General features: G+C 44.8%; 1 protein-coding gene and 1 long non-coding RNA gene across 4 annotated transcripts in view; both read right to left on the reverse strand.

The window, feature by feature from the left end:
* LOC134224891 (vacuolar protein sorting-associated protein 16B) overlaps window positions 1–12,394 on the reverse strand; it is a 92,707-nt gene that overhangs the window by 7,108 nt on the left and 73,205 nt on the right. For 2 of the 3 annotated variants that reach the window (XR_009983097.1, XR_009983098.1), the window contains exons 6-7: window positions 7,323–7,515; window positions 4,750–4,860 (exon numbers count right to left, since the gene is read on the reverse strand). The exons of the other annotated variant lie outside the window; for it this stretch is intronic. The gene's annotated coding sequence lies outside the window, so the exon portion shown is untranslated. The remainder of the gene's footprint in view (window positions 1–4,749; window positions 4,861–7,322; window positions 7,516–12,394) is intronic. 3 annotated transcript variants of the gene reach the window in all.
* On the reverse strand, window positions 1,458–2,715 carry LOC134223565 (uncharacterized). Its single transcript, XR_009982621.1, has 4 exons — window positions 2,113–2,715; window positions 1,920–1,973; window positions 1,560–1,761; window positions 1,458–1,498 (listed from the first exon to the last, which is right to left on the reverse strand). It is a non-coding gene; the product is annotated as an uncharacterized LOC134223565 (long non-coding RNA).

Genomic DNA, 12,394 nt, shown 5'->3' on the forward strand with positions numbered 1-12,394 from the left:
TGCCAATTATAGCCAGGTAGTACGCCCACTTACAGATTTGCTAAAGGATAAGCCAAAATCAATCCGATGGAATGATTCGGCAGAAGCTTCCTTTGTGAAGATTAAAGAGCTGCTTATTACTGCTCCGATACTTGCTAATCCGGATTTCAGCAAACCGTTCTGTATCCATTGCGATGCCAGTGATACAGCCATCGCCGGGGTGCTGACCCAAGATCGAGATGGTATGGAACAACCGGTTGCTTACTACTCACAGAAGTTAACAGGCCCAGAACAACGCTATTTTGCCACGGAAAAAGAGGCCCTGGCCGTACTTAGATCCGTTGAAAAATTCCGTTGTTATGTCGAGGGATCGAAGTTTACGGTGATCACTGATGCTTCGGCCCTCACTTATATTCTCCGGAGCAGCTGGCGCACCTCTTCACGTCTCTGTCGTTGGAGCATAGAACTCCAACGACATGATATGATCATTAAACATCGTCGAGGAATTGATAACGTCGTACCTGACACATTATCACGTGCGGTAGAAGTACTTTCTTTAACCCAAAACAGCAACGAATGGTACACAAAGATGCTAAATAAGGTTCACGAACACCCCGAAAAATATAAAGATTTTCGAGTAGATAACCGTGTGCTGAAGAAGCTCGTATCAACTCAAGGCGACTCTCTCGATTATCGATTCGTTTGGAAAATATGTGTTCCCCAGGACATGAGAGAGAATATCCTCGTCGAAGAGCACGATGATTCCCTCCACTTGGGAACCGACAAGACCATAGCTAGAATAAAGAAAAAATATTATTGGCCAAATTTAGGAAACGACGTGCGGTCACATATTCGTCGATGTTCTGTTTGCAAGGAGTGCAAACCCCCTAATCGTTCCCAAAATCCGGTGGTTGGTGCCCCTAGATTAGCCACTAAACCATTCCAAATAATCGCTATTGATTTTATTCAGTCCTTACCAAGGAGCAAAACGGGAAAAGCCCATTTGTTCGTGGTGATGGATCTTTTTCCAAATTTTGTCTATTATTTCCCGTGCGCAAGATAACAGCCCCTCAAATTTGTGAAATACTGGAATACAGTTGGTTCCGGAGATATTCCACCCCAGAAATCCTGATTTCAGACAATGCGTCCTCATTTTGTCTTCCAATTTTAAAGAACTGCTACAAAATTCCGGGTGCAACACTGGACGAATCCGCGGCATCACAGCCAAAGTAACCCAGAGGAGCGGCTCAATCGCACCATAACTGCCTGCATCAGAACATATGCACGAACTAACCAACAACTTTGGGACACCCGAGTTCCGGAAATTGTGTACGTCCTCAACAACAGTCCTCATGGTGCTACTGGTTACAGTCCATATCGAATACTATTCGGTCATGAGATTGTTAGCCGTGGAGACGAACATCAAGTCGATCGTGATGTAGAGGAATTTTCGGATGAAGAAAGACTTGAAAAGAAGCTTCAAATTGACCAGTCTATTTACAAACTCGTTTACAAAAACCTAAAAAAACAATTCAATAAAAATTCACATGATTACAATTTGCGTCATAAAACTTTCTCACCTGTGTACATGGTAGGGCAAAAGGTGTACAAGCGAAACTTTCGCCAGTCATCTGCCCCCCATCACTATAATGCCAAGCTGGGACCTTGCTACCTCCCATGCACCGTCATAGCTCGGGTTGGTACGTCCGCCTACGAGCTGGCAGACGAAAACGGCAAATCCATCGGTGTTTTCTCCGCCGCCGACCTAAAGCCAGGGGAATTCTGAAAAAGAAACCAAAAATGAATTACTTACTGTTTTTGCAATATATATCGTACAAAACATCGTTCAATTACATCTGTAATGACAAAACAATGTATTAGTCAATGCAATCGAAAGCTCAGAGTAGTTAAATGTATCAATAAACAATAAACATTCATACCTGTTTCATCTTCGATACTAATGGCTGCTTTCACTGCATTTTTCTGCGAGCAGGCTGTAAAAACAAAAATAAAAATTAATGGTACCATAACTTTACGATTTTTATCAGTTCTGCCGGCTGTGCGCACAGCTTTTGAAACCTGCATTGAATGAACCCATTCTCAAATCGTAACGAATCACTTTGAGGTACTTACCTGTTACAAATGAAGTTAAATTCCCATCCACTTGTTTTGTTCCGTTTTTAATTTGCCATCGATTCCACTTACTGTTGCTTCGCACTGCTTCCATAACAAGTTATTATTCCGTTTTTTTTTGTTGTTCTGATTCTACGTTTGACATTTCTTGTGCTTTTGTATTGGTGAAAGACACCGTAACGCTTTCTTGACATAATCGTCGAAGAGTAACGCGTCGGCAGTGATGCCAAATAATATGCAACATAATTTGTTTTGGAAAATCAAAATAATTTATATGTTGATTTACGGTTTTATTTATGTTAAACCTCCTGCCTAGTCAAAATGAATGAATAGCATTCATTTTGAACTGGGATGACGGGGTATTTGTAACCGTTGGTTCCAATTTGTAGCTTGTTAGCTCCTCCACAAGCATCCCCATATCTCGACCCCCACGCCAGTAAGCACCTAACGCCTAGTCCGTTCCAAATCAATGTAGTAGGACAGCCTTACTGGTGGCGATCCCAGCTGTTCGAAGCAAAAAGATTTTATGTACTTCCCGTAATTTCTTTATCACCAGTTCTATGAGCTCCCTCCACACTTTTCCCTCCGTGGGTGAGATAGAGCTCATACCCGTTACCCACGGAGTTGACCTAATTGTCACCACCGCTATGAAGTTGCTGCCAACTTTTGAGAAGTGCGAAGCTGTCAAACTTCGGCTCTTCTCAAAATACTCAAGAACCAGCGAAAGAGGGTGTAAAGGCTAAAAGATTGGTCCTGGTCGTTCTCTTCCGTATCGACTGCCACCGACGGCAGAAGTGCGCGCCGATCAGATTTCATTTGTTTAAAATTTATAAATATATTACCAGAAGTGCATTTCTAGCGAAATTGGGAACAATTTAACAGCCAGTGGATAGTAAGGCTTGCGTAAAATACGAAAGTAGAAACATAGTTAGTTCATAGTTTTTCTTTGTATAAATTGTATAGTTGAAGTGAACACAAAAGAAAAAATATCAACCCGCACCGATAGCCGGTGAATAAACACAAGAAAAGGTAATTGTCTATGCTATTGTTAAAATAGAAAATGGTGAAGTATAGGGCATGGTGAGAGAGTGACTATGTGGTACTAATCCTGTGGGACAGGTCCGTGTCTGTTTCCGGGCCTTTTCTTTATTTTCGGTGGCCTCGGGTGCAATTCCCGGAGGACTCCTTTTCGCCCCCAGCGACAACGACGACCAGTGACGACCAACCTTGTAGAAACCTCGTACAAAGCTCGACGGACGGTCTGAAGCTAAAATTCGCTGGCGGAAAGCGTAGGACGTTGCGAATCCAGGACCTGGTAACCACGCGGACTGGCACGACGCCATTTCTTTTCCGAGGTTCGGAGCGACGTGGGTGGTGCACGAATAAAGGAAATCCCGCCGCACGGTAGTGGCCCCATTCCGCCTTCGTCCAGCGACCGTAGCCCCATCGATCGGTCCGTGAGTGGCCTCCCCAACGTTCAACCAGGCAGAGCTCCTAGATACGACACGCCGCCGCACGGTAGTGGCCCAATTCCGCCTTCGTCCAGCGACCGTAGCCCCATCGATCGGTCCGTGAGTGGCCTCCCCAACGTTCAACCAGGCAGAGCTCCTAGATACGACATGCCGCCGCACGGTAGTGGCCCCATTCCGCCTTCGTCCAGCGACCGTCGTACCCTCGATCGGTTCGTGAGTGGCAGCCGCAACCCAGATTCCGTCGGAGGGCCCTCCAGCAGCATGCTAGCCAACGTGAAACATCAAACCATACGCAAGTACCCTTGTCCCTCTCACCATAGAAAGGCTTAATGGCCAAATAAACCAATAATGTTAAGATAGTTATTGCGTATAGCCATTTCATTTAAGAACGCACTCCCTGGATATATATTGTAATTTTCTTTCGATTCGTGCCCAAAACGGGTATTCAAGCCTCGGTCTGTGGTAGTCCGCCCTGGAAAACGACCATTTCTGAATTTTCTTCCTCTTTCGTCCGTGAACTCGGTTGGCTTTCTCCTCCGTGACGTGACGCGACAATAGATGCTCCTACCAAGGTAAGTGCTAGGTGGTGCAGTAAATATAACGGTGCTAATTAAATTACGACCCAGTGCGTGACAACTTCCTTCCTCATTTCCCTTCTGAGCAGCCGAGAGGCTACAAGTGTACACAGGAACGGAAAGTTTTCTGCGAGCGTTGCGGCTTTCCAGGTTTCTCAACGAAACACTGTCCGTATTGCGAGTCAAAAAACGATCAGAAGACTGCCTAACGAGGCAAGACAGTCTTCCAAACTACTCCACAAGACCTCTCACAGAGCCAGCAGTTGTAGAGACTCTCGAACAACTCGGTTATACTCGTGTGAGTGCAGATCCGTCTGATGATGTCGAAGTGGCAACAATGTTGGTTACTCTCAGCGATGATCCCAGACCATTCGTGAGAGTAGAAATGCTAGGGATTTTTCTCTTAGGATTGTTAGATAGTGGAGCAGCAAGAACAGTGTTAGGGACAGGTAGTAAGAAACTACTGAGTTCTTTAAATTTGAAATTGAAACCCACCACAATGAGCCTAAAGACAGCCGGAGGAGAAGAGTTAGAAGTGTTAGGAACAACAGACATTCCGATTACATTCAACGGTCTAACGAAAATAATACCTGTCATGGTTGCTCCTGGCTTAAATCGTCGTTGCATTCTAGGGTATGACTTTTGGCGAGCCTTTGGCATTCGTCCATCGTTCTCGCAATCCGTTGATGCAATCGATGAGGCTGAAACAAAAATAGATATCAATGAATATGACCTCAATGAAAACCAAAAACGGCAACTGGAGGAAGTGAAAGGATTATTCTTAGTATCCAGTCCAGGCCACCTTGGAAAGACGAGCCTTATCGAGCACAAAATTGAACTGAAGGACGAGTTTTTGAACGCGGACCCAGTTCGTAAGAACCCATATCCTTGGAGTCCGGAAATCCAAAAAGGGATCCATCGAGCTTTAGATGCAATGATTAGGGACGGAGTTGTTGAACCATCGGAATCTGACTGGGCTTTACCAGTTGTTCCCGTTAAGAAACGAGAGAGCGAAGAAGTGCGACTTTGTCTCGATGCGAGGAAACTCAATGAACGGACAAAGAGAGACGCATATCCTCTCCCCCACCAGAACAGGATCTTGAGTCAGTTAGGTCCATTCAAGTTTTTAACCACCATTGATCTGTCGCAGGCCTTCCTTCAAGTGCCTTTAAATCGACAGTCCAGAAGGTTCACAGCTTTTTCAGTGCCTGGAAAGGGACTTTTTCAGTTCAAAAGGTTGCCTTTTGGACTGGTGAATAGCCCAGCGACACTGAGTAAGCTGATGGACAAAGTGTTAGGGCACGGTGAGCTCGAACCAGCTATATTTGTCTATTTAGATGATATAGTGGTGGCGAGTCACACGTTCGAAGAGCATATTCGGAAGTTGAGGGATTTAGCGAGACGGCTGAAAGAGGCGAATTTATATATCAATTTAGAAAAATCGAAATTCTGCTGCCACCAATTGCCTTATTTAGGATATATCCTTTCTGAACAAGGATTGCGGCCTAACCCAGATCGAGTCCAAGCGATCTTGGGATTTGAGGCCCCCAAGTCCATAAGGTCTCTTAGAAGATTCCTCGGTATGGTAAACTATTACCGACGGTTTATCAGTACATTCAGCGAACTTACCGCACCTCTAACGGATTTGTTGAAAAACAAACCCAAAAGAGTGCGGTGGAACGAGGCAGCAGAAGGAGCGTTTAAAGCTATTAAAGAAAGGCTAATTTCCGCCCCCGTAATGGCAAATCCCGACTTCAACGTACCGTTTTGCGTGCAAACGGACGCGAGCGATAATGCTTTGGCTGGGGTACTGACACAGAACCAAAATGGTGTTGAGAGGGTCATTGCTTATCACTCAGAGAAGTTGAAAGGTGCCGAGCTCAACTACCATGCAGCGGAGAAGGAAGGGTTAGCTGCCCTTCGCTGCATTGAGAAGTTTAGATGCTACATAGAAGGCACCCACTTCACCCTTGTGACAGATTCCTCGGCACTCTCATTCATTATGCGAGCCAAGTGGAGATCGTCATCTCGTTTAAGCCGATGGAGCATCACTCTCCAACAGTACGACATGGACATTAAGCATCGAAAAGGGAAGGAGAACATTGTTCCTGATGCTCTGTCCCGGTCTATCGAAGTGTTGGATGTAGATGAGTCGGACCGATGGTATAGAGATCTGTTCGAAGCGGTTGATGAGGATCCAGAAAAGTATATCGACTTTCGCATCCAAAATGAGAAGCTGTACAAGTTCGTAGCTTCTCAATCCGATATGCTGGACTATAGGTTCGATTGGAAAGAGTGTGTCCCCGAATCCGAACGAACTAGGATAATGCGAGAGGAGCATGATGGAATGATGCACATCGGCTTTGAGAAGTGCATCGAAAAAATTAAGAGAAGGTTCTATTGGCCCAGAATGAGCGCCGATGTAAAAAAATATGTAGCTAACTGCGAAAACTGCAAAATGAGCAAACATTCGACAATATCAACTGCACCTGAAATGGGCAATCAACGAATTGCGACCCGTCCTTTCCAGATTGTATGCATGGATTATATACAATCTCTCCCCCGAAGCAAGCAGGGCAATGCCCACTTATTAGTTGTCTTAGACATTTTTTCTAAGTACTGCCTGCTTGCTCCGGTGAAGAAAATTGCATCCGGTAATCTGTGCACAATTCTGGAAGAACGCTGGTTCCGCAAGTTATCAGTCCCACAGTACGTCATCACGGACAATGCGACGACTTTCATGTCCAAAGAATTCCAGGAGTTGCTGAAAAAATATGATATCCAGCACTGGGCTAACGCGCGACATCGGAGTCAAGCGAATCCGGCAGAACGGTTAAACAGAACCATAAACGCGATGATACGCACGTACGTCCGTCAAGATCAGAGGCTCTGGGACACTAAAGTCTCAGAGATTGAGTTCGTATTAAATAATACCGTGCATGGGTCAACAAAACTCACCCCTCATCGTGTGATCTTCGGAAATGAGATGATTACTCGCGGGTCAGATTACCGGCTAGAGGAAGAGAGTGAGCTCTCCGAAGAGGATCGAGCTAATCGGATGAAGAACATCAGTAGGAAGAATTTAGAGTTGGTGAGGCACAACATAAAAAGACATATGATAACACGAAACGGCAATATGACCTACGCCACAAACGGTACTCACCTTCTTTCACTGTCGGACAGCGCGTGTTCAAACGGAGCTTTGCTCAATCAGTCGCCGGGAAGGACTTCAATGCGAAGTTGGGTCCACAGTACACCCCGTGTGTCATCGTCGCAAAGAGAGGAACCAGTTCCTATGAGGTCGCAGATCTGAACGGTCGGTCGCTGGGAGTCTTCTCTGCAGCGGACTTGAAAACCTAAAAATCCATGGTATCAACAATTAGCCTGATTCTTGAGTGATAGGAGGTCAGTTACGAGGAAGATATCCAATCTGTCAATTCATTCATTTGGATGGGTGTTCTGAATCGTACTGCGTAATCCTGAATCGAGGATGGAATCAGTTGCGATCAAATAGGTATTAAATTCATGAATGCATTCAACCAAAAATCGAAATTTTTAAATTGTAATCAATTCATATTGTTTTGTCATTTTAAAATGTGTTGTAAATTAATGTTTGTTTGTTTAATTTATTCAAAATGGTCTCGTTTGTGCCCTACTGCAATCACTTGACTTGTATGCAATTTTCATCAACAAATTTCTGAAACTGCAATACTGCATCACTTGATGAAAGCAGTGCATAACACAGGTATGTGAGCGTGTGGAGAAATGTGAATGGCCATAGCCCGGAGATTCTCACTTATAACCCAGATAAAAATCCATAGCCCATCATTCATAATAGGATACCTTCAATAAGCACAATAAAAGCACTCCATTCTAAATCACTTCATTGTAAACGTACACTAGTACTTACCCTTCATAGCATGCCGTTTATTAGGAAAAGTTTTTACTTTATTTAATGAATAAAGAGATCTTAGGGAAGAAAAATCGTTCAAATGATCACTGGGCCCAATAAATAGACACAATGTCACCAAAAAGATATAAATCTTCCCAAACGCGCACTTTATTCTAGGGAAAAAGCAAAAACTTACCTTCGCTTTACAGCCACGTTGCACCATAGCCACCATACAATAGGTAATTGTTTGGTTCTTCACAGACTTTCGCACGTACACAATGATAAGCCGATAACGTTATCGTAAAATAGCCACAGTTGATTCATACTGATAACGGCTAACTCCGACATAGCTGAATATTGTAAAGGGTGAAGATTTTATATCTCACCGTACTCATGAGTAACTTTGTACATTTTGTAAATATTTTATTCCGGAATTCTTTAATTTATTATTGTTGTTTAATTTTAATGTGTTGCATGTTGTAAAACACAATTTGCATGGTTTATAATAACATATTTTCCCTTTTTAATTTGTTAAATGTAGTTTGACTTGTAGATATTTTAGTTAGTTTCGCTTCAATATTGGTTCGAGATAAAAATAGTTGAATGGGATCGCTGGAGACCGGAATCGAAAGATGTTGATGGTCAGTAGAAATTAATCAATTTGAAATAGCGTGGAGTTGGATCAACAACAATGATACCTTATGACCCCGACCCGTAATAAATCTATTTTTGAAGTGCTACTCTTTCCCTAGCTTACAGCCGTGATTCGTTATTTCTGAGCGAGTTTGAGATGTTCCTGATTTGGTTTGTGTTAAAAAAAGAGTGTGTTAGTAAGTTAAGTTGTGTTGGTGAAAAGTCAGGTTCAGAGGTACGCGTCACAAAGTTGTTGTTTGAGTGTATTAAAAAAAAAAATCAGCTTCTCTGATTTTTTTTAACCCGAGCGGGGGGAGAGTGTAACCAGTGGTGTGTCTGTCGTTTCGAGATGTGTGAGATTTTCGCGTTTTCATTCCGTGTAATAAATATATGTTAGACAATACCAAGAAGAAAGTTGAATATGCGCTAAGCATCACAACCACCCATCACCCACCGGAAAGGATGCAGCCACACCACACATAGTTCCGCTATTCACCACCAGTGGCAGGATCACGGAAAACTGGACGGCCATTGGGGGGTGGCGTAGAAGGCGCCATGATAAGCAAAAGGCTTGGAGGGGAAGTTTGCTTGGTCGAGGGTTCTGAAAGGATATACGCCATTGCTTGGAATCATTTCCAAAGCGATATCCAAGCACGACAGACGTCTGAAAAAACAACCAGTTCTAATAAACCAGTAGAAGGAAGTAAAGTGAAGCCTTGTGAGACAGTGGAAACTGTAAAGCTAAAGTAATCATCCAGGTAAAAACCCTCGACTAGAACTCCAACCCCCTCCAAAACTAAGACGCTACTTACTTTCCCCCAATGTGCTCGCAGGACCCCTCTTTTCTTTGTGGGTTCAACGTCGGAACTGCCCGTGATTGTTCCGGTTGAACCAGCTAGATAACGTGACCAGTGTCCGTCTCGACATTACGTACCCGGATCCGAAAGCGGCCCCGAAAGCGGTCCGAACGTCCAATAAGGATCAGCCCCGGCATAACGTCCCCCAATTGTCCGTGGCCGCCGCCATTTTATTCGGAGCTTCGCGACACCGTCAATTTCGTCCGCGAATAGCTCGGTGGAGGACGACAGGCGGCTGAACATCGTCGTGGAGTCGGAAGCAGTACAGAGGCGAGCGTAGGAAGAACGGCCTAGAGGTCAGCGGACCGGAGAAGGGGCCCCGCCAACAGAAGAAGAGTAGTGAGAAGGTGAAGAAGGTAGGAGATGGACGGTTAAGGAAGTGGGAGAAGTGAAGGTACCTGTGTGCTGAATAAAGTGGGTGAAGTTGCTAACGGTATTCAGGTGTTTTCTTGGTCGCGAGAGATTCAAGCGCGTATGCCGACCCTGAGGTTTTGAGGAGGGAGTCTCATGTGTGCCGAAGTGAGGGCTGCCCCATTAGTTACAAGGGCGTCATCGTGTTAGTGAAGAAGAAGGGAGGCGACAACACAGCGCGAGCGTACCGACCCATATCGCTGCTCAACAGCGATTATAAATTGCTCTCCCGCATCCTGAAAAACAGGATGGAACGCGTCATGCAGGCCCACCGCGTCCTTAGCAACGGGCAGAAATGCTCAAACGCAGAGCGAAACATCTTCCAGGCCACTCTCACTTTGAAAGATCGGATCGCCAGTCTCCGTTATCACCGTCGCGCTGGTAAGCTCATCAGCTTCGATCTGGAGAACGCCTTCGATCGGGTGCGGCACTCGTTCCTTTTCGAAACATGTGGTCGCTCGGGTTCAACGAGGAACTCATCTCTCTTCTCTCGAACATAGCCAGTCGGTCCACATCCCGGCTGCTTATCAATGGGCACCTCTCTCGATCGTTTGAGATCACACGGTCGGTGCGGCAAGGCGACCCGTTATCCATGCATCTGTTCGTGCTCTATCTCCATCCATTGGTGTGTAGGCTTGAGCAAGTGTGTGGGGATGATCTGCTCGTTGCCTACGCCGACGACATCAGCGTCATCGTAACGTCACCGTGGCAGATCGAGGCGATGAGGGAAGTTTTTCGTCGTTTTGGTCTTGCCGCCGGTGCGAGACTGAATTTGCGCAAAACAGTTGCGGTAAATGTTGGGTTTTGCGAAGGGAATATGTATGAAACCCAGTGGCTACAAACTACTCATGTAGTCAAAATTTTGGGTATTTCCTTCGCAAACTCAATACGCTTGATGACATCGATGAATTGGAATGCGATGGTGGAATGCGCAACAAATGTGGCTACAATCTTTGCGTAAGCTTACACTGCACCAGAAGGTAATCACGCTGAATACGTTCGGCACGTCGAAATCGTGGTACAGTAGACGTTCGATAACTGCAAGTCATTTAACTGCAATGCTTTTTAACTGCAATTCGATAGTTGCAACAGTTTTGCAGTTATCGGACCGCTAAACTTCAAACTGATGTCAGACTTAATGACAGCTGCATTGCGCTGCACATTCAGATGCAGTTTTATTGCATCTGACGTCGATTGACAATCGTTTGACGTCTAGAATGCGTTGCAGTTATCGAACGGCATTCGTTAACTGAAAAGTAAACATTTTGCAGTTATCGAACGGCTACTATACCTCTCTTCGGTGCTGCCTCCGCTTGGCGTGCATACAGCAAAAATCACATCGACGATGGGGTCTTTCCTATGGAGAGGAATACTCGCCCGCGTTCCCATTATGCAACTTGTTCGGAAGAAGGACCACGGTGGCTTAGGCTTACAAGTCCCAGCACTGAAAGCAAAGAGTCTTGCAATAAATAGACACATAACAGAGATCGATTCCATTCCTCACTATAAATTCTTTATTCTCCACGCAAATCCTCGCCCAGCAACTCCAATAGACAATCCCGACATCAAATCAATCCTTTCAAACTTATCCCACATTCCTCGCCAAATCTTACAAAACCCCTCCGCCGATCAAATCCACCAGCATTTCGTACTGCAAACTGAGCTACCAAAGGTGGAACGCAACAGTCCGGCAGTTGACTGGCCACGCGCGTGGCGCAATATACGCATGAAAGAGCTATCGTCAGCACAACGTACACAACTCTATCTTTTCGTGAACGGGAAAACCGAGCACCGTAAACTGCTACACGTGATGCAATTAGCAGCTGACGAGAACTGCCAGCATTGTGGCAATCGCGAAACATTTCAACACAAGTTTTCTTCCTGTGCTCGTGTCGGCCCGGCATGGACGGTCCTGCAGCAGAAGCTGGCGGAAGTAACGGATGGATGGAGACGACTTTCGTTTGAAGACCTCGCGAAGCCCGCTTTGCCAGGCATACGAAGAGCAGCTCGTGTACAAATTCTAAAACTTCTAATTAATTACATCTGCTACGTTAATCTTTGTAATGGAAGAATTGATGTAAACGCTTTAGAGTTTGAACTAACTGTAGATTTTTGAATTCGAAACAACAATATAAAAACTAACATGAATTTGACAAAATAAACTAAATTTTAAAACACAAAAAAAAAAACTTTTGAAATGATATACGTTGACTCACTACTGCCGTCTACTCAACTGATTGCGGCAGTACATACGAACGCAACTGATAAGCAACCGTCTAACGCAGCCAATATGTTTCACAGTTGTATTTAGGCTGCGTTTTACATAGTAATGATCATCGCGCCATCTCCAAACGATTGCCAATCGCGTTCCAAATGTTCGATGCATTTGAATCAACGGTTGCGGATATTTACACACATATGCTATACCAGCCTAAATATCTG

This window comes from Armigeres subalbatus, chromosome 3, assembly GCF_024139115.2.
Source record: "Armigeres subalbatus isolate Guangzhou_Male chromosome 3, GZ_Asu_2, whole genome shotgun sequence".
In the NCBI taxonomy this organism is placed as follows: domain Eukaryota; kingdom Metazoa; phylum Arthropoda; class Insecta; order Diptera; family Culicidae; genus Armigeres; species Armigeres subalbatus.